The 21,062-nt window shown below is 30.7% G+C and overlaps 1 pseudogene; it reads right to left on the bottom strand.

The window, feature by feature from the left end:
* LOC126011815 (40S ribosomal protein S4-like) overlaps positions 1-18,937 on the bottom strand; it is an 81,435-nt pseudogene extending 62,498 nt beyond the window's left edge.
* Positions 18,938-21,062: the final 2,125 nt, after the last annotated feature.

The following is a 21,062-nucleotide window of genomic DNA, read 5'->3' as shown; positions in this document are numbered from 1 at the left end:
TATTCAAGTTACTGAAAATTGATCTATAAACCCTTAGGTATGATTTGTTTTTGTAAGTATAGGAGTAAGGACACATTTAGTGGCTCAGGAGGTATGGACAATAGACTTGATATCTATCTCATGAATGATTTAGAATGAGAGGATAAAGAATTTTGCCCCTAGCTTAACTTTAATTACCTTTACTCAGAAATAAGTTGAAAATGTCCACATTACTTAGAATGTCCAATAGTTACTACCATGCCGCTACTGCAGTTTTCATTATTTTCTTTGTCATGTTGCTTAGTTTTTTGCTAATTGTTCTTTTAAATAGATATTCTAGGTCAATCAACATTTTAAAATCAATGACTTTTACTACATTTCTATTTCATAATATCATTGAAATAGTACTTACGTGAATGCAGGGCTAAACTACACTGTTTTCCATGTTTCAGAAAAATGCCATATTTCTTGCTATGGAGTATTCTAATAATGTGCAAAGTAATGGTTATCATAGATACCATTTCAAAATTTGAGCATAAAATATATTAGAAATTATATTTATAAGTGGGGGAGGAGGGAGGCATTGGTGGTGGGAATGTTGCACTGGTGAAGGGAACATTCTGTTTATGACTAAATTACAATTACAATCATGATTGTAATTATGATGGTTAAATAAAATTTTATATATTAAAAATTAAGAGAAATAATTTTTATAAATTAAACCCAAATATTTCTAACTGTGTAGTGTATGATAGATTATAGAGAGCTAAATAGTCAGGACATAAGTAGATATAAAGCTTATTATCAATGAAAACAAATACACAACAGCTGTCAAATACTATGGCTTATTATCATACAATTGTACCATAAATTGGTTGCTTAAAATTTAATTTTTGAATACGTACGTTTTGAATACATAAAGTTAAGACTAAGAATAAATTGTTTCATGTCAAATATCATCTAATTTTTAATACTGAATAAACATAATGTACACTATATTCATTAAAAATAAAATTAATATGCCACTAAAATGAAACAAATGATTAAGAAAACCAAAAAGTTTAAGTGTACATTAATCATGGTTACTCTTTTTGAGGCAGGGGGCAGAAATGGCAGTGCTCAGGAGTTATTCCTGGTTCTGTGCTCACATCTGATTGATTTAACTTGCTTATTTCTGTGACTACAGCTTGCTTATTAAGTTGAATAATAGAGGTATAAATGCCTTTCATTGAATCTCTCTGTCATATACAATGGTGAATAATTAAGAAACTATTCTATCAGTAAGATGCAAGTAAAATAAATCAAGTCTTCAGAGAGAAAAGAAAAGATAAACACTATGTGCAGATAACAAAATAAGTCCACCAATAAATTCTATTAAAACATTCAGTCAAAAGCACATCAAAAAAAACCTGCTGCAATTTTGTGTCGAAACAACAAGCTAAAAGAGAAATGCACTTAAGACTATGTCCCTTGTATATAAGACTTTAATTATTCTCTTGCTTCTTTAAGAAGCATCTTGGGTCATTTTGTTTAAAATGTGTCTTGGTATTCTGTTTGGGTTTATTATTTTGTTTGACATTCTTTTGAGTCTCCTGGATCAGATCTGTACATGTATATTCCACCTCATATTATGTACAGTCTCATTTAATCTTTTCCTTTCTTTTTTCTTCTTTCTTTTTTGCTTTCTTACTTTCTCTTTTTCTTTCTTTATTTCTTCTCTCTCTTTCTTACATAAAAGAAAATTCTAAACTGATATGACCCTACCGATTATACATTTCGGCAATAAATTGATTACTGTATGTTTATATTGACTGTCATAATATTTGCTTTTTTCATTACTAATTTATACTGATTATAAATATTTCAGATGAATGTTACAACTTCAACTCGACTATCCTATCTTAGTAATTTATTTTTTCTACACAGCTTTTATACCTTTTCTTTCTTTCTTTCTTTCTTTCTTTCTTTCTTTCTTTCTTTCTTTCTTTCTTTCTTTCTTTCTTTCTTTCTTCCTTCCTTCCTTCCTTCCTTCCTTCCTTCCTTCCTTCCTTCCTTCCTTCCTTCCTTCCTTCCTTTTCCTTCTTCTTTCTTTTCTTTCTTTCTTTCTTCTTTTCTTTCTTTCTTTCTTCTTTCTTTCTTTCTCTTTCTTTTCTTTCTTCTTTCTTTCTTTCTTTTCTTTCTTTCTTTCTCTCTTTCCTTCCTCCCTCCCTTCCTCCCTCCCCCCTCCCTCCCTCCCTCCCTCCCTCCCTCCCTCCCTCCCTCCCTCCCTCCCTCCCTCCCTCCTCCCTCCCTCCCTCCCTCCCTCCTTCCTTCCTTCCTTCCTTCCTTCCTTCCTTCCTTCCTTCCTTCCTTCCTTCCTTCCTTCCTTCCTTCCTTCCTTCCTGCCACACCCAGCAGTGCTCAGGGGTTACTCCTGGCTATCTGCTCAGAAATAGCTCCTGGCAGGCATGGGAGACCATATGGGACACCGGGATTCAAACCAACCACCTTAGGTCTTGGATCTGCTGCTTACAAGGCAAACCCAGCTGTGCTATCTCTCTAGCCCAGCTTTTATACATTTTCAATATCATATCATATATTTCAATTCCTAGGATCAAGCAGAGGAAAATGTTCTATTTTCAGCATTATTTTTACGTATCCTCGGAAATAGAAAAATTATACACAATAAAATATTTTGAATTAATATTTTAGCGATTATTTTAAATTGTAATTCTAAAAACACATTAGGGTGTGTTACTGCTTACATTTAAGTTGATTAAGCACATAATTCACTTTTAGTGTTTTTTGTTTTTGTTTTGTTTTTGTTTTTGTTTTTGTTTATTGTTTGTTTGTTTTTGGGTCACACCTGACAGTGCTCAGGGGTTACTCCTGGCTCTATGCTCAGAAATCCCTCCTGGCAGGCTCAGGAGACCATATGGGATGCCAGGATTCGAACCATCGACCTTCTGCATGACAGGCAAACACCTTGCCTCCATGCTATCTCTCTGGTCCCACTTTTAGTGTTTTTTATCCATTCATTCATTAAACAGATGTTTGTTTAAGTCTTTTCTTCAGAGCTCAAAAATAAGTTGTCATAATTTTTACTGATGGGCCAGAGCAATGGCTCAAGCGGTAAGGTGTCTGCCTTGCCCGAGCTTGTCTAGGATGGATTGTGATTAGATTCCCTAACGTCCGATATGGTTCCCCAAGCCAGCATAGCCAAGAGTTAACCCCTGAGTATCACCAGGTGTGGCCCCAAAACGGAAAACCAAAAACCAAAAGGAAGAAAAAAGAGAGAGACTTATTGAATCTAAAAGTTTGTAAGTTAAATAAATAGAATTAGTTCTGCTACAAGTGTGTACTTTCTCTTGAAAATATATTTTGTTATATATATCTTAATCATTTTAATCAATCAAATTTTGGCTTAACTTCTAATTAAAAAAATTTTTTTTTGTGGGACCGGAGAGATAGAAAGGAGGTAAGGCATTTGCCTTTCATGCAGAAGGTCATTGGTTCAAATCCCGGCGTCCCATATGGTCCCCCGTGCCTGCCAGGAGCAATTTCTGAGCATAGAGCCAGGAGTAACCCCTGAGCACTGCCGGGTGTGACACAAAAACCACAAAAATATTTTTTTGTTTAAATTTATATAAAGATCATGATCACCTGCTCCATTATATATGGATATATAAACTATATTCTTTATAAAATATTTAATATTTTACAACACTCTTGGTCTTGCAATACCACTTGCATTGTTTGTGAATCACGTATTTTGCATGCGGCCAAGCCTGAATTTAATACCTGGAATCACTTCTCATCTCCTGAGCTCTACCAGGAATGATCTCTGTACACATAGCCAGGAGTAAGTCCTAAGAACAACTAGTGTGTCTCCATCAAAATAAAAAAACAAAATTAATAACTCAATGTAAATTATGTATTTTCAATAAAATTGTAATTTGCCTTTTAGTTGAGGCATTATATATTTTCTCAACTAGCATATTCACATGTTATAGTAATCAACTTTACAATGTAAAAACTTGTAAAATCTCTTATTTAAGCTATTTTATTCAATTATTTATCTTGTAGTTAGATGCTTAGTATATTTTAGATTTGTTTTTGGAACTTTGAGGTTTGTTTGCTCTAGAACATCTAAAGTTGAGAAAAATTTATACCAAGTGTAATAAGTGGGTCAGAGAATTTATCAGCCATTTGAAAAATGATAAAGAAGTCTAGGAAACAGACTTGAAATTTTATTTGGGGAATTATTAAACATGAAGTATATTTAAATCAATTATTTAAATACTATGTATACTTCATTTTAATTCAATAATCTAGGAAGAATTATTTTTATATATTTAAGTATCATTTTACTAATTCAAGAAAGCTAACAAGTTAGAATTCTAGATCATTCTCAAATAGGATTTTATAAGAAATGTCCACATTTAAGATAAAATACATTGCATGTGGAGAGATAGTACAGTGGGTAAGATGCCTACCTTGTACATGGTGGAACTGGATTCCAATTCCCAACCCATATTGTCCCTCAAGCACTACTAGAAGTGATTACTGAGTGAAGAGCCAGGAATAAGCCCTGAATGTTCCCATAAGTAGCCTAAAAACAAAACAGACAAAATAGGATAAAATACTTTGAGCAAGGGCTAGAGAGATAGTACTTGAGGTAACATGTTTGTCTTGCAGGCCACAACACAGCTTGATCACCCAAATCCCCTGAGAACAACCAGGATTGATCTTTAAACATAGAACATGAAGTAAGTACTGAGCATCACCTTGCCCCACACTCTATTCTGGCTAAATAAATACAATAAAATATCTTAAAGAAAGCATAGGTTCATGTTGCATAAAACATAATACAATTTAAAAAATATTCATGATTGTAGTGAAACAAATTCCAAATAGATATTTTTTGTTATTAGTATTTGGGGTTATACCTATACATAACAAAAGTTCAGTTATTACTTTATGTTATAATGTCCAAAATAGCACTTTCATTACTGTTATTATCCTATTACTGTATTTATTGTATTTGTTGAATTGACCTTTGAAGTTGGTTTCAATTTATTTTTTTGTTGTTGTCTGGAAATATTTTAATGTTAGCTATGGGCATTCAATGGTAAACCAAATGACAAAAATAAGAAGAAAAATGACTGCTGGACAGATTTTAAGAAACATATTTTCCTGCTCACTGACCTCCTTTTATCATCTGCCCATATGTTTCTGTGTTGCAATTTTATCTCTTCCACACTTATGGAATGCATTGGCAGGGGATATGAATTCTGATGAGACTGTTTTGGTGATATTCCAGAAAGTTTTTTAGAAGTTAAAATACTAAACATAGGATCTATGTTGCCATAATTTGCAGGAATTTGATTTCCACTTACCAACTGACTGTACTTGTTTATTTGTTTGATAATTATAATTTCATGAGTTTGTAATGTTCAGTATCTCAATTTTGTTTTTGCTGTAATATGATTTTAGCAAATCATGAGACCATTCATCGAATTTTACTGGTTTTAGCAAAATAATGAGAAGGAAAAGATGTGCCACATAATATATGATTTATATTTTAAATTTCAAATACCAATAGGTTCACATAAAAAGAAGTCATGCAGAGTTCCAACTATGTAATACTAGTAACAAAGTAAATATTAACATTTTTACCCAAGAATAACCACAAGAATTTATCCTATTTCATTTAGTCTATCTCAATAATTTAAATCAAAATAATATGCTTGTAGGAATAAGCTGGTGAGACTCACTTTTTTGACTGAATATCCATATATTTCCCATGTCATAATGCAAATCTCCTTTAGTATATTTTCTTAAATGATTTTGTATAGCAGAATTCATGTAACTTTAATTCATATTTCCATCATGCTTAACATGAAGATTATCAAGATAAGTTAACATCTAGAATCTACATGTACTTTATACAGTTTGTTTGTTAAATTAAATCGAGCCCCTTACCTGTATCTATCATTTCTTCTAACATCCTTAGTATATATAATGTAATTCTTTTTTATGCAAATTCCTAAATATTTGGCAACTTTAAAAAAATGTTATGGGTTATCTTCATATCTACAGTTCTTTCCACAATTACTGTTGAATGAATGAGTAATTTTATAATATAAATACAGATTTTAACTGGATTACATAGTGTTAAACATTAAGGATTGATTAAAGAAATGGTTTATTAAGTCAAATTAATACATGCAATTATAAATTTCTATACCAGTATGCATATGTAATAATATGGTGGTTTGAAAAGTAGCTGTTAAAAGCATATTTGCAAAGTCCTAATCCTTTTCCCCCGTGAATTTGATCGTCTCTGGAAATAGCTCTTTATAGGTATACTTAATTTTGATTTAGAAAAATGACTTAATACCACATTTAAAGTGGTCTTAAATCCCAGAGCATGTCCACAGAAGCTAAAGGAAATGGAACTTTGAAATGCAGTCACACTCCATTCCAATCTGTAGGGAGAAATAAGAATTATGCTGCCACTAAGGTAAGGATACTTCTTGAGTCATCAGAAACCTGAGAGATTTTCTTCCATAGAGTCCTTAGAGGGAGAACGACCTGCTGACATGTTGAGTTTGGACTTCTAGTCTCCAAAATATGTGGAATAAATGTCTGTTGTTTTAAATTAGTCCATATCAGTTAAATTGCTATAGTAATTCTAGGTAACTAAATTTAGTTATATACTCAATTTGTATAATATATGTATATATTAACTTATAAAATAACAAAGATTTAAGATAGCATAATAAGTAGTTCACAAAAAAAATTTATGGGTTACAATAAATATTTTCTTACACTGAAGTGCCAAAATATTCTTAGAAACTACCAAAATACTATATTTTTATTTGATACAAATTTATTTATTTGCTATTTGCATAATTTTATTATTGTCATTATTTCTTCTAAAGCTTGAGAAGTAAAATAAATGTAAACTGCCTTGTTCTTAATTCAAATTTACAAATTTTTCAATAGTGACTACTTTGGTAGAATGCTAAATTCTGATATAAATTTAGAATAAAATCTGTTTCTTGACAGACTTTATAAGGAATACTTTTCTCATTAAGATTTATAGGCATCAAAACTCTGACATTTTAGAAAAAAAGAAATGCTAATTATTTAAGAATATTAAATATCTTGTTATCATTCTCGCTTCTATCTTTGCCTTAGTTTTTTGGAAAGACAAATAACTTCACATGTTTTGAAATTTTATACGTTTTATTAATTTTTCTTTATTTCACAAAACTATTTTACCCTTCTGTACTTACCTTGTCTGAAATTTAATGTATCAAATTGATATTATTTTTATTCGATAAATTTGTAACTTAAATTAATAGGAAAAACACAGAAAAAAATCAAATTATCAAAAGATCATAGGGCAATGAGTTCCACACATGAAGCTTCTAGTTATCCTTTCCCTGGTTTTTGTATTTATATAGATAAACATACCTATAACATGCCAATCACAAATATATGAGACCTAGGATTTATACTTATTGTAGTTATATTATATTAACATAATGAATTTATCATAAAGCTTATTTCAATATCTAATCTCTCTAGGAATCAACTGTTACCATAAAATGATCCCTAAATAATGTTATTGTTACAATAATAATATTATTTTGAGACAATGATGAGATTCAACTTCATTTAATTTTGATTTTTGGTCCACACCCATATGTGCTTCTGGATGTGAGCTCAGGCATGATTCCTGGCATTGCTGAGACTATGGGGACAGATTGTCTGGGTTGCCAGGAATTGAATTCAGGTCAGTGAAGTCAGGTCAGCAAGTGCCTTACTATATTATCCTCAATTTTAAATCATATAGTTAAGACTATTTGTTAGTCAAAGATGAGGAGAAAAACACTAGCTTTCCTTGAAGGAAGGAGCGTTATCAGTATTTAGAGATTACCTTCCAGAATCAAGGAAAACAAGATTTCTTTGGGACAAGATCATATTTCTCACTACATACCAGTAAGTAGGTAACTACTATATTTTGTACAATGATTTGAAAATGAGAAATTCAAGGTTGGAACAATATTACAATAGGTAGGGCATTTACTTTGCACTTAACTAACACAGTTTCAACTTCCTCACTAATTTAAGGTATGGTGAGTTCTGCCAAAAGCAGTCCCTGTGAGCACAGCCAGGGGTAAGATCTGAGGACTGCTCTTTATGACTCAAAAACAAAACAAAAAACTAAAATGAGAAATTATCCACCAAGACAACAAATTGCTTTATAAGAATATATATTAAAATGTTTTTTAATATATCACACAATTAGTTAAAACAAATCTGAAGTGTGAGAAACAAAAAACAAAACAAACGAAGATAAACCTTACTTTTTGTGATATTTTAGTGACTAAAGAATTTCCAACTAAAAGAATCAAAAGATATGCACAGTTTGAGTTTTTTGGGCTGTTGTCAAAAAAGAGAGACTGAGACCCTGGAAATTCAAGTAGCTGGAGTTTTTAGTTAGACTATAAAATTAAAAACAAGAAGTTGCATGAATCAATTCTGAAACTTTCTAGGCAAATTTTCTGAGTTTTCAGCAGAGAAATAATTGGCGAATATATATACTAGGTATATTCTTCACCAGGTAGAGTGGGAAATTAGTTTATGCATAAAATACTCAAAAGCATACTGACTTAGCGGTGGAGCAAAATACATGCTTGACTAAATGTCGTTTTGCTTCCACATTAAATAATTTAAGAGCCAGACATAAAAGTTTCCTATGAATTTTATTTTGTCCCAGAATAAATCCTAATAATTTACAGAAATAAAGAGCATTGGGTTTGCATAAAGTAAAATGTTCTATGCTTTATACCCAAAGTCACTAGGCATACAAAGACACTTACAAGTAGAAGCTATAATTACTGCAAAAAATCAACTACTTAAAATAATGCCAAAATATTCCAGTATATAAAAATAGTATGCAAGTATCTTAAAGCTATAGAACTCTATATTTTATGTTAAATAAAAATATTTAAAATATTCATTGAGTAAATAAAATATACAAATGTAATGGCTATATTAAGCCATATGAAGCTTCTGAATTTAAAACAATAGTGTTCAAGGTATCAAAATAACTAATAACTGAATATAATGAAAGTAAAGTAGACATCTGGTTGCAAAATAATATAGACTTAAAATAATAAGCAATTGGAAAAGAGGTAAAATCTGACTGACTGAATATGTAACTATTTGGTTTATTTTAGTGCAAAGGAAATGCAAAAACAGTATTTTTGAAATCAGGCTGAACATGCAACTTTAAAGTCATATCTGGAAAACAAAATAATATAAGAAAGTATAAAAAAGGTTTAAAAGGTTAAAAAAAAGAAAACTATCTTAGGGGCCAGAGAGATAGCACGGAGGAAAGGTGTTTGCCTTGCATGCATCCAACCCAGGATGTGGACAGTGGTTTGAATCCCAGCATCCCATATGGTCCCCCCCCCCCCTCCCCTGAGCCTGCCAGGAGCGATTTCTGAGCGCAGAGGCAGGAATAACTCCTGAGCAGCACCGTGTGTGACCCAAAAGGAAAAAAATAAAGCTATCCTAAAGCAAATTAATTCAAATTGTTCTAAATTTTTATAAAAATAAAACCTTATAAGCAGCGCGAAGAGATATCATGAAGATAGGGCATTTGCCTCGAATGCAGAAGGACAGTGGTTTGAATCCCGGCATCCCATATGGTCCCCTGACCCTGACCAGTAAAAGGCAATATCCACACATATTTTTTGATTTTTCCTGTTTTCACTTGCATTTTATTCATAAGCAAGATATGTATTTTTGAATCATTTTAGTGTGACCAAGTGTAATTTTTATACAATTTTTAACAAATTTTATAAAAATTTTTATAAATTTTAGAGGATCAGATATATAGCATAGCAGGTAAGTACAGCCCACGTTCAATCCTGGGCTTCACATTTTTCCTGGAAACACTCCCTCAAACCTGAGAGAAAATACAGATCTAGAAAAATCATTTAACACATTAGAGTGTGACTCTACCACCACCACCCCTAATAATAATTTTAGAATGGGAAAGAAGATAAGATGAATAATCCACAGGTAAGTTCTCTTTTCTAAATTTTATTTAGGTACATAAGTTTACTGCTGCTCATCCATAATGGACTTATAAAGGGCATGCTCATAAAAACAGTCATTCATGTTTTATTGATGAAATGCCTAAAAGCTCTGTGGAATATTGAGCTTGTCCACGTGTGGTGAACCACAAGATGATTGTCAAAGATGAGAGAGTTCTTGGCCAGATTCCATAAAGAAATATTTTAAAGTTCTAACGTTTTATTTTGATATGTTACATTCTTATAGTTGAAAAATAACCCACAGAAACTAATTAACCTTAGAGAATAAAATGATAGCAACCATGAGCCCTTTACGCTTTGTATAAAATTGTCATTCAATTTTTAAAGTATATTAACTGGTAAAGTGGATATAGCATAGTGGAGTGACAATCTCAATTCAATTATTGGTCTGATATTATTAAACTTTTAATATTTTAATATTAAATATAAGTATTTAATATTATTAAAATTATTTTAAACGAGGAAAAATATGAACATGGCAATACTGATTTGTTTATCAAAAATAAAATAAATAATTCCAAAATTATCACAGAATATAAGGTTCAAGTTTCTCAGATATGTCCCAAAGCATTTATATACTCACATTTATTTATGCATTAAGTATTTGTTATTATAAATACATTAAAAATAAATAAATTATTTATTTAGTTAGAAATATATTAGTAACATTAATTATGTTTTGATGGGAAATATAAAGTATGTATATAATATATCATAATATTATATGCAATATACATAATAGAATAATAGAATTTTAATTTTCATACACTTTCAATAAAAGAGAGGTGTGTGAATGTGTGTGTGAGAGAGGTATTGGAGAGATGCAAATTTCAGTTTAGCATGTATAATATTGACCTGATCATTTTTGTTTTTTTTGGTTTTTTTTTTTTTTTTTTGGTTTTTGGGCCAAACCGGCGGTGCTCAGGGGTTACTCCTGGCTGTCTGCTCAGAAATAGCTCCTGGCAGGCACGGGGGACCATATGGGACACCGGGATTCGAACCAACCACCTTTGGTCCTGGATCGGCTGCTTGCAAGGCAAACATTGCTGTGATATCTCTCCGGGCCCGACCTGATCATTTTTGTGAATTTATTTTGACAATAGATAATTTTGATTCTGATTTCAAGCTGTATATGTCTTATTTAATTTAGTCTTGTACTTTATCTTTCATAAATACAACTTCTAGAAATTTTGACTTTTTAAATTACTTTGTATCAAATAACTCTTTTAAAACAATTCTTATTGTCTAATTTCTTTTCATTTTACATATTCACACATTAATTTTTATAACAGACAATATAGACTTCCTTTGTTTTGAGGGGGTTTACATAATTGGATCTGCTCAGGATTTACTTCATTTAAAAATAAACTTTTTTTATTGATTGATTGGTTGGTTTGGGGGCCAATAGGCGCTCAGGGGTAATTCCTAGCTCTGCTCTCAGAAAATCACTCCTGGCAGGCACAGGGGACCACATGGGATGCAGGGGATTCAACACAGGTCCGGGATTGAACACAGGTCCGTTCTGGGTCAGCTGCGTGCAAGTCAAAGCCTTACCACTGTGTTATCACTCCAGCCCCATCAGAGCTTACTTCTGCTTCTCCATTCAGGAATCACTCTTGACAGGTCTAAAATATAACTCGAGTTAGACGCATGAAAGGCAAACACCCTTATCCACAATATTATCTCTAGAGTCACTGAGATATTGAATATCTGATGTCATAATCTTCATTACTTAAACATGTTATCAAGTTAATTATATAATTATCTGAACTAGTTTACTAAATAACCTTCAAGAATCAGATATAATCTTATTTTAAAAGCTGATTTGTTTTATAAAATGGTATTTTTACTAACTATTCATATTATAATTTTCCACTATTTTAATATTTATTTAAAGTGAATATATTTTGTTTCTGTGTTGTTAGACAAAATCTATTACTGCTCTCAAATTAGAAACATTTTTTTCTTATGACCTTTGACTTATACAGTTTTCTTCTTATTTAATTCTACTCTTACTCTGAAATTCCTATTCCTCTTTTTCCATAAGATACTAGTTTGAGTTAATGCTAAGTTGCAAAAGAATTATCAATTAGTGTTATTCCATGGATTTTATTCTCATTACTGCATGGATTTTATGCAATTGAGTTATTAAAATATCAACCCTTAATGTAAAAAAAAACAAATTGAGTGTTCTGAAATGTCATAATATAATGGTTTCTCATCTTTTATTAGTTGTACACAATTGGTAAACTAATTTTCATATGCCTTCATTAATTAATTTATCTAAACAAAAATCTCAATAAACAAAATAAAATTGACTCTTTTGTTCATATATTTTATGACATGGATAAATTATTCAAAGTGTTACTTTGCACCAATTTATTTTGTTGAAATTCTCTTGCCATTATTTTGTGAAAAGTAATTCAATAGTTTGTTTCTTTATCTTTTTTTAAAAATAAAATAGTATCTTCATATGGTTTTGATTATTTAACTGCTTCTGAATAATACCCCTTTGTGGCAATTCAATGTTTAAAATAACAATTTAATGTATATTTTATATACCGTTTCTTTCTTACAAAATATGTCATTAGCATTATGTAATTATCAATCTTTAATATAAATCATATCAATAAATTATATCTTAATAATTGGAAGAAAGTATCAATTAAAATCATATATGTAAGTAAAATAAAATAGCTGGACAAAATAAAATAAAATGGACAAAATATATAAATGGATATATTTTAAGGATTAGAAAGTTTATGGTACTATTTTGAAGGATTATACATGTAGGTAATTTATGAAAATTATATTCTTTATGATGTAAATAGTTGAACAAGATGTAGTGAACAAAGGTAATAATTACACAAGGAAGAGGAAATAGCTCCTATAGAAAAAATAACCTTAGTATGAAGTAATATTAATAATAATAAAAAACTCAAGGCTATCTTGATAGAAGACACTAAGAACTAGTCATTATAGCATGAGAGATTATATAAAGATCACACAAAATTATTTACATAATATGAAAAATAAGCTTTTCAATTATAATTTCAAACTTTATATTTAATTACAGGAGAGACATTGGATTTTAAAGACAATAACAAGAACATTTTTTTTTAATGCATATGTTTTTTTATTTAAACACCTTGATTACATACATGATTGTGTTTGGGTTTCAGTCATAAAAGGAACACCACCCATCACCAGTGCAACATTCCCATCACCCAAGTCCCAAATCTCCCTCCTCCCCACCCAACCCCCGCCTGTACCCTAAACAGGCTCTACATTTCCCTCATACATTCTCAATATTAGGACAGTTCAAAATGTAGTTATTTCTCTAACTAAACTCATCACTCTTTGTGGTGAGCTTCCTGAGGTGAGCTGGAACTTCCAGCTCTTTTCTCTTTTGTGTCTGAAAATTATAACAAGAACATTTTATAGAGAGAAAAATTGAATAATTTTAAGTAATTTATGTCACTCTAAAGTACCTATAATCAAGAAAAACAGTATTATTCTAAAGTTGGATACTTAACATAAAATAAATTAACAGTCAAGAAAGATATACTTATATTTATCTTCAAAAAACTAAATTTCTTTGCAGATAATTAATTTCAATGCTTCTTTCATATTGAAATGAGAATTAATTTGAGAAAGATCCTTGACCTATTTGTGAAGGTTAATAGTAATATTTTTAGAAGGAATCTTGAATGAGAATATTTGTAAGTGTAAAGCAAACAAATATTACATAAATAATCATAACACACATAAAAATAATGAACTCAGCTTGATTAAAAATTAAAGCATTTTGGGGCCGGAGAGATAGCATGGAGGCAGGGCATTTGCCTTGCATGCAGAAGGACAGTGGTTAGAATCCTGGCATCCCATATAGTCACTTAAGCTAGGAGCAATTTTTGAGCATATAGCCAGGAGTAACCCCTGAGCATCACCAGTGTGGCCCAAAAAACAAAAACAAACAAAAAAATTAAAGCATTTTATATTCAAATGTATATTCATGAAGAAAATTAATTGGGGGATACATAAGATAATATTATAATACAAATATTTCTCTAACATGGCTAAAATGCAAAATCATTCTAGTAGCAAATAATCCAGTTTATAAATATAATATTTCACTAATTAATTTATAAAAGAATATAATTAAATGACATATTAACACTTGAAAATATTCTCAGTACCATATGTTATTTAGTAAAATACAATTTCAACCACAAGAAATATGTTGACATATCCAATAAGATATATATTTGAAATTAACAATGAAAAATTCTAGAGCAAATAAATATTAGCTGCTACTCTTATGCATGCTAATAGAACATTAAATGAGCCAATCAATTTAGGTAAAAGCATTGTTATATTATAGCTAAACATATGCTTCAAGTACACTATAATCTAATTTTAAATAAAAATGACATCCATATGTCCAGTTAAGTATATAAACATAACATTTATAATAAATGCTAATAATTTTCTATTATCCAATAAAAATACAACTCTTCAAGTGTGAAAATTCAAGACATTATAGCATATTCATACTACACAAAACTTTTAGCAAAGGAAATATAGTCAAATATAAGTATGAATATAAGACATGTTTTATAAAAAAAACCCCACAAAATCATGTTACTAATAAAGCACAGATAAAACCCATGTTATGTCCCCAAATAGGCAAATCCATGAAATTTATATTATACATATATATGTTCCTGGGCATAAGTTTAAAATCAAGCACAAAAAAAACCCAGAAAATTGTATTTATAATATTCTTTTAATAGGAAAATATTGAAAATGATTTTTTACAATGTTCAAGTTTATTAAAGTTAAGAATAAAAGGTTATAATTTTATGTTTTAAAAACCAATAAAATAGGGGCTGGTGGCACAAGCAGTAAGGCATATGCCTTGCATGTGACTGACCCAGGACAGATCGCGGTTCCATCCCCCAGCATTCCATATCGTCCCCCAAGCAAGGAGCTATTTCTGAGCACATAGTCAGGTATAACCACTGAGCTCAAGTGTGTGGCCCAAAAACCAAAATAAATAAATAAAATAAAATAAAGCAAAATTAAATTAATATTAGATTCTATTTGCTTAAAATTTGTTATTTTTATGAAGAGATAGAAATGTATTTTAGTATTTTATTTTAAGATTTTTATATTTTCAATAATGTTATTTTAGATAAAATCCATATTTAGGTAAATATTAATTACAACTTTAAAAATATAGACATCCTAAATCATATGGCATAGTTTTTAACTTTTATTATTGATATAAAACATAATCATATATCTTGTTAGTTAAAAAAATTATAAGCATACAATTCTAAAACCTGTTTTTGTTTGTTTTCAAGATAGTTACATTCATAATTATTAAATTTTCTTAATTAAACTTATTGAAGATTCTAAATTTTGTATTTTTAATTAAAAACAGAAAAAATTAAATCAATAGTGGCAATTTAGTTTACAAAAGTGTGTGTAATAGAGTTTCAACATTCAATGTACCAATAACAATTCCACCAACAATATCAACTTTTCTCTAATAATGTTCCCAGATTTGTCCACACTCCTCATAGCTGTCTCCTATAAAAAAAAAGTACATTTTTAAATGTTGTTATTATACAACTATTATGTTTATAGTGTTGTTGACTCTTTGGTTTAGATAAAAACATAGCTACATCTCTATACCCCAATGTACCGGATATTCCTGAACACTGTTTAGGTTTTTCTCTGACTCTTATTTACCCCTTGGATGTGTTCATCTCATTTCTGTATTCTGAGGTAAAGGATAGTTTAAATATTCTGATTTTTTTATCCTTCATTCCCTTATCATTTTACTCTATGCCAAAGATAAGTAATACCAGTCAGTATGTGACCTTCTATTTTATTTCACTTAACTTGATATCCTTCAGTACATAAGATGGTATTTCCTTAAATTTTTCTTCAAATGACAAGGTTATATTGGGGGCTGGAAAGATAGCATGGAGGTAGGGTGTTTGCTTTGCATGCAGAAGGATGGTGGTTTGAATTCTGGCATCCCATTTGGTCCCCTGAGCCTGCCAGGAACTACTTCTGAGAATAGAGTCAGGAGTAATCCCTGAGTGCTGCCAGGTTGTGACCCAAAAAACCAAAACCAAACAAACAAACATGCTTGTATGATTCCTGGAATCAAAAGACCAGGTTATATATACATTGAGAATTATTTTTCTTTATGAAATGTGGATTTTGCAATCCTAATGATGAAATTTGTTATAGTGACTATATTATACACATTTATAAGAAATAAATACAACAGAAACAGTAATGGACTATGGAATGCCACATTTAATTCTCCAGATTTGGCATGTGACCCAAGAATGCATTTATTGCATCATTATGATCTTTAAAAAGCAGTTGAATTGGTATTAATGCTTGTATAGCAGTGAGGAACAATTACTTTTTTCATGTTAGTTTGAGAAATATTGGTTAAAATAGTCAAACCAATTTGGAAGATAGAGATTCATCTACATGCATACACATTTACATATATCGTGTCGCAGGTTAGTTGTCAGCTGTGTGTGTTACTGGGGTTTATTATTTAAGTTATCTTTAGATAGAATAATACTGCCTAAAAAGACAAAAGAAATGTATAATTGCAATATATATTGTTACAATTTATAAAATGAGTGCTGAATAGAACAGAAAATATATACTGAATATATTAAATTCATATAATGTTCTGTTGTTTGTTTTAGTACTTGGGTCATTTTGGTTCAGATTCAAACCCATAGAGGAGAAATCAATTTTTTTGTTAGTAGTATAATTAATGTAATTAATGTTCAACATTTAATAAAAATTTACCATAGGAAAAGGTCAGGAAAAAATTGGATATTGTTTTTTTAAGAAGAAATTTCTATGCTAACAAATATAATAGAACAATAGTCTCACTCATCTACGGGTTTAAAAAAAAAAAAGCAAAGAAATTATTGTAATAGTCCCAGAGACAATAAAATCAAGGGCATAAAGGACTGGCAAACAATATGTATCTCACCACAAATAGTGGTGAATGCTGGTAGGGAAATAACTACACTAACAACAGCATGTTGTTAATGAATGAGAGAAGTAGAATGCCTGTATCGAATATAAGCAGGAGAGGGGAAGGAGGGAGATCAGGGACATTGGTGGAGGGAATTTTGCACTGATGAAGGGTTTATTCTATTTATGACTGAAACCCAACTACAATCATGCTTGTAATGATGGTGCTTAAATATTTTATTTTAAAAAAGCCACTACAAAGCAGGATTCACAACATGTTCATATATGTTGTTTTCTCAGTTTTTTTGGCATTTGAAATATTACTTTTATTATTTATTTATTATTATTACTTTTTATTACTTTTATTTTATGCAATTTTAAAATATTCATAGGACAAGCAATGACTTAATAAATTGACTTTGGGAATTGGGAAACCACCTTCTAGTAAAACTCCTAGGTTCAGACAATTTTTTTGGTACAAAGTGTTTACTTAATAGAAACTCTTATCTAAATATGTCAAGTCTTTTAGATACCAGTGATATTGCTCATAAATGTATATATTAGTGAGTAGGAGAGTTGTATTACCTCAATCATTCTGGATTGCAATAACACAATATCCTGTATAGAGTGGAGATATTAGAATAAATGTTTGCATATTTTGAACAGCTTGGTAATCCAAAAGTATGATACTAAAATATCCCCTCTAGTTGTTGAATAAAAATGTCCTAAGATGTAAAAATACAATTTTTACTTTACTAGCACTCATGCATTTCTCCTAGTAGAAGTGATTTCATTAAGACTAAGTCAATGATCTAACGTATGCTAATATTCTTTAAGTCAGTAAAACACTTCTTTTATTATACTCTTTGTGACCATTTGGAATAGACTAAAATTGAGAGTAGTGAGTTATAGTTAGAATAGGGATAGTGATATCTTATAGACAGGTATAGATTCATATGATATAAAGGTACTATATAAATTTTTTAAGAACAAAACAGTTCCCTATATTAATGGAATATTATGAAGCACTTCTTCTGATTTTCTTTCTGACATTAATTTATATCATATATCTTAAAACTAATTATTCTTTCTTTGAATTTTGTGCTAACTTAATATGAAATTTATAATAAAGTCAATAGGATAATTTTCCAGTGTTAACTATTTGTCAATATCTAGTCAGATCATATCTCAAAAGGTACTGTCTTTAAGACTCCTAATAATGTTCAGAATATTAATTACATTTTGATATGTGAAGTATTATTTATAGTTTTTATTTGTGTTCACATCTACAGAATAATCTATCAAAAATATTTGCTGGTATGAAGATATTTTGTAAGCAATTGTCATGGAATCCTCACACTCATTTATTTCTCAAGTTAAAGATTTCCAGTTTAAACCAAGCCTGCTCCATAGACTCATTATTTTCTTGATCAAGATGTGAACTGAGCTAAGAAAGATTATGGGTACAAGGACCCATGAGCAGAAATCTGGTTAGCTAAGGAAGAGAGGGTGTCCAAGCTTCCATCTTTCCAAAACCACACTTTATCACCCAGAATTACTGAATACCCGAGGGCCCTGCCTCATCATAATTTCCTGCTTGAATACCAGTCTAAGTACATTTCAGATATACCAGTTTGGGGGCTGATCTCACCATGGCTTTTTAGAGCAAGTGCAGGCATCCTCCCCCATATCTCCCTTCTTTCAAGAAGCCTGGCAGATGTAACCAGGCCCACAAAAAAGTTGCCATTGTAGAACCAAACGGGTTCCATAGACTCAGTGGTAGCTGAGTGCATGTCCCTAAAAGTCATCGTATCTCTAATAGTGTTTTGAATTTATAGACAACTTCATTCGTTTGATGTCATCATCCCTAAAGGAATACCCCAATTTAACATAATGAACATCTCATAACAAGATCTTTCTAAACTTTCTGCCATTGTATTAATGACTTCATTAGAGATAATATTTTTCATAAATGTGCTTGCTATTGTACTTTTTCTTTCCTTTTTCCTTCCTTCTTTCTTTGTTTCTTCTCTTTCCTTGTTCTCTTCCATTTTGTCTTAAATTTTTATTTTGATATTTTCAATAACTTTGCCTTCACTTATTTGGAAACAAGTGTATTATAATCAACTATATGATGCATTTCCTTTAAATAAATAAATACAAAATATTTCCAGATCATTGAATCATTCTTCATTGTCACCACATTGCAAGAATCTCTATATTCTGTATGTTTTCCTGATAAACTATTGTTTTCTTATTTTATTTTATCTTTTTGTTTTTGTTTTTTGAGTCACACCTGACAGGGCTCAGGGGTTACTCCTGGCTCTACACTCAGAAATCACTCCTGGCAGGCTCGGGGGACCATGTGGGATGCTGGGATTTGAATCACCGACCTTCTGCATGCAAGACAAATGCTTTACCTCCATGCTATCTCTCCATCCCCCAAACTATTGTTTTCAACTAATATTTTGAAATATGTCACCCAGGGAAATAATAATATAATTATTGTAAAGTAATAATCATAACTGTGGTATACTGAATTCTAAAATAGCATAACTAATCAGAGCAAGTGTAATATATACATATGGATTATTGTTTAATGGAGTAAAACAATTAGTGAAGATATTTATTTAATTTTAATATTCACATTATGTATGCAAACTCTTAAATTTCTCTATCTTTAATGACATGAATAACTAACCCACAGATCATTATTACCTACATTAATGTCAAATCTTTAATTCAAATTGCTGAAAGTAGCATCTATCATTTTTGTTTAAAGTTATTTTAAAAGTAGGCTTTGTGAATAGCAGAGTAGAACCAAGCATGTACAACAGTTGAACAGAGCTCAATGACAGAGAGAAATGAGATGTGATATATAATATATAGAGGAATACTTTGCAGCTATATAAAACATGAAATATTGAATCACTAGAGAGACAATACAACATACATGGTGCTTGATCTCCTATTTTCTTACCCTATTTCAATTTCTGGAAATGCATATTATCTCCCACACTCCACTAAAAATAACCCCTGAGCATACCAGATATGATCCCCACATAACAAAAAAAAGTTTTACTTATGTTTCAAAGTGAATGGAACAGGGGAGTTTCATAATAAAATCAAATAACAAATTAATTATATTATCATAGTATATAAGAACCAAAGCAAAGAAATTGAGAATATCTAGTAAAGACTGATTCTTAGATTCTAACTATTGAAATGAAGTTACCCTAGGGTCTAAGTTGAAAGACTGATTCTTAGATTCTAACTATAGAAATGAAGTTACCCTGGGGTCTAAGTTGAAAATTAATGTCAGCTCTATCAAAGAAGAAATAAAAATGGCCAAAAGACACATGAAAAAATACTCACATCATTAATCATCAGGGAGATGCAAATCAAAAGAACCATAAGGAACCATCTCACACCACAACGATTGGTGCTCATCACATGAACGAAAACAAACAGTGCTGACGGAGATGTGGAGAGAAAGGAACTCATCCACTTCTGGTGGGAATGCCGTCTACTCCAACCTTTATGGAAAGTGATATGGAGATTCCTCCAAGTTCTGGAAATTGAGCTACCATACAATCCAGCTATACTACTCCTAAAGATAAACCCTAGGAACACAAAAATATAATACAAAAATCCCTTCCTCACATCTATATTTATTGCAGCGCTATTCACAATAACCAGATTCTGGAAACAACCAAGATGCCCTTCAACAGATGAATGGCTAAAGAAACTGTGGTACATATACTCAATGGAATATTATGCAGCCATCAGGAGAGCTGAAGTCATGAAATTTTCCTATACATGGATGTACATGGAATCTATTATGCTGAGTGAAATAAGTCAGAGGGAGAGAGATAGACTTAGAATAGTCTCACTCATCTATGGGTTTTAAATAAAATAAAAGATATTTTTGCA

The sequence above is a fragment of the Suncus etruscus genome, chromosome 6 (genome assembly GCF_024139225.1).
Source record: "Suncus etruscus isolate mSunEtr1 chromosome 6, mSunEtr1.pri.cur, whole genome shotgun sequence".
In the NCBI taxonomy this organism is placed as follows: domain Eukaryota; kingdom Metazoa; phylum Chordata; class Mammalia; order Eulipotyphla; family Soricidae; genus Suncus; species Suncus etruscus.
This window is presented reverse-complemented; position numbering and strand designations above follow the sequence as displayed.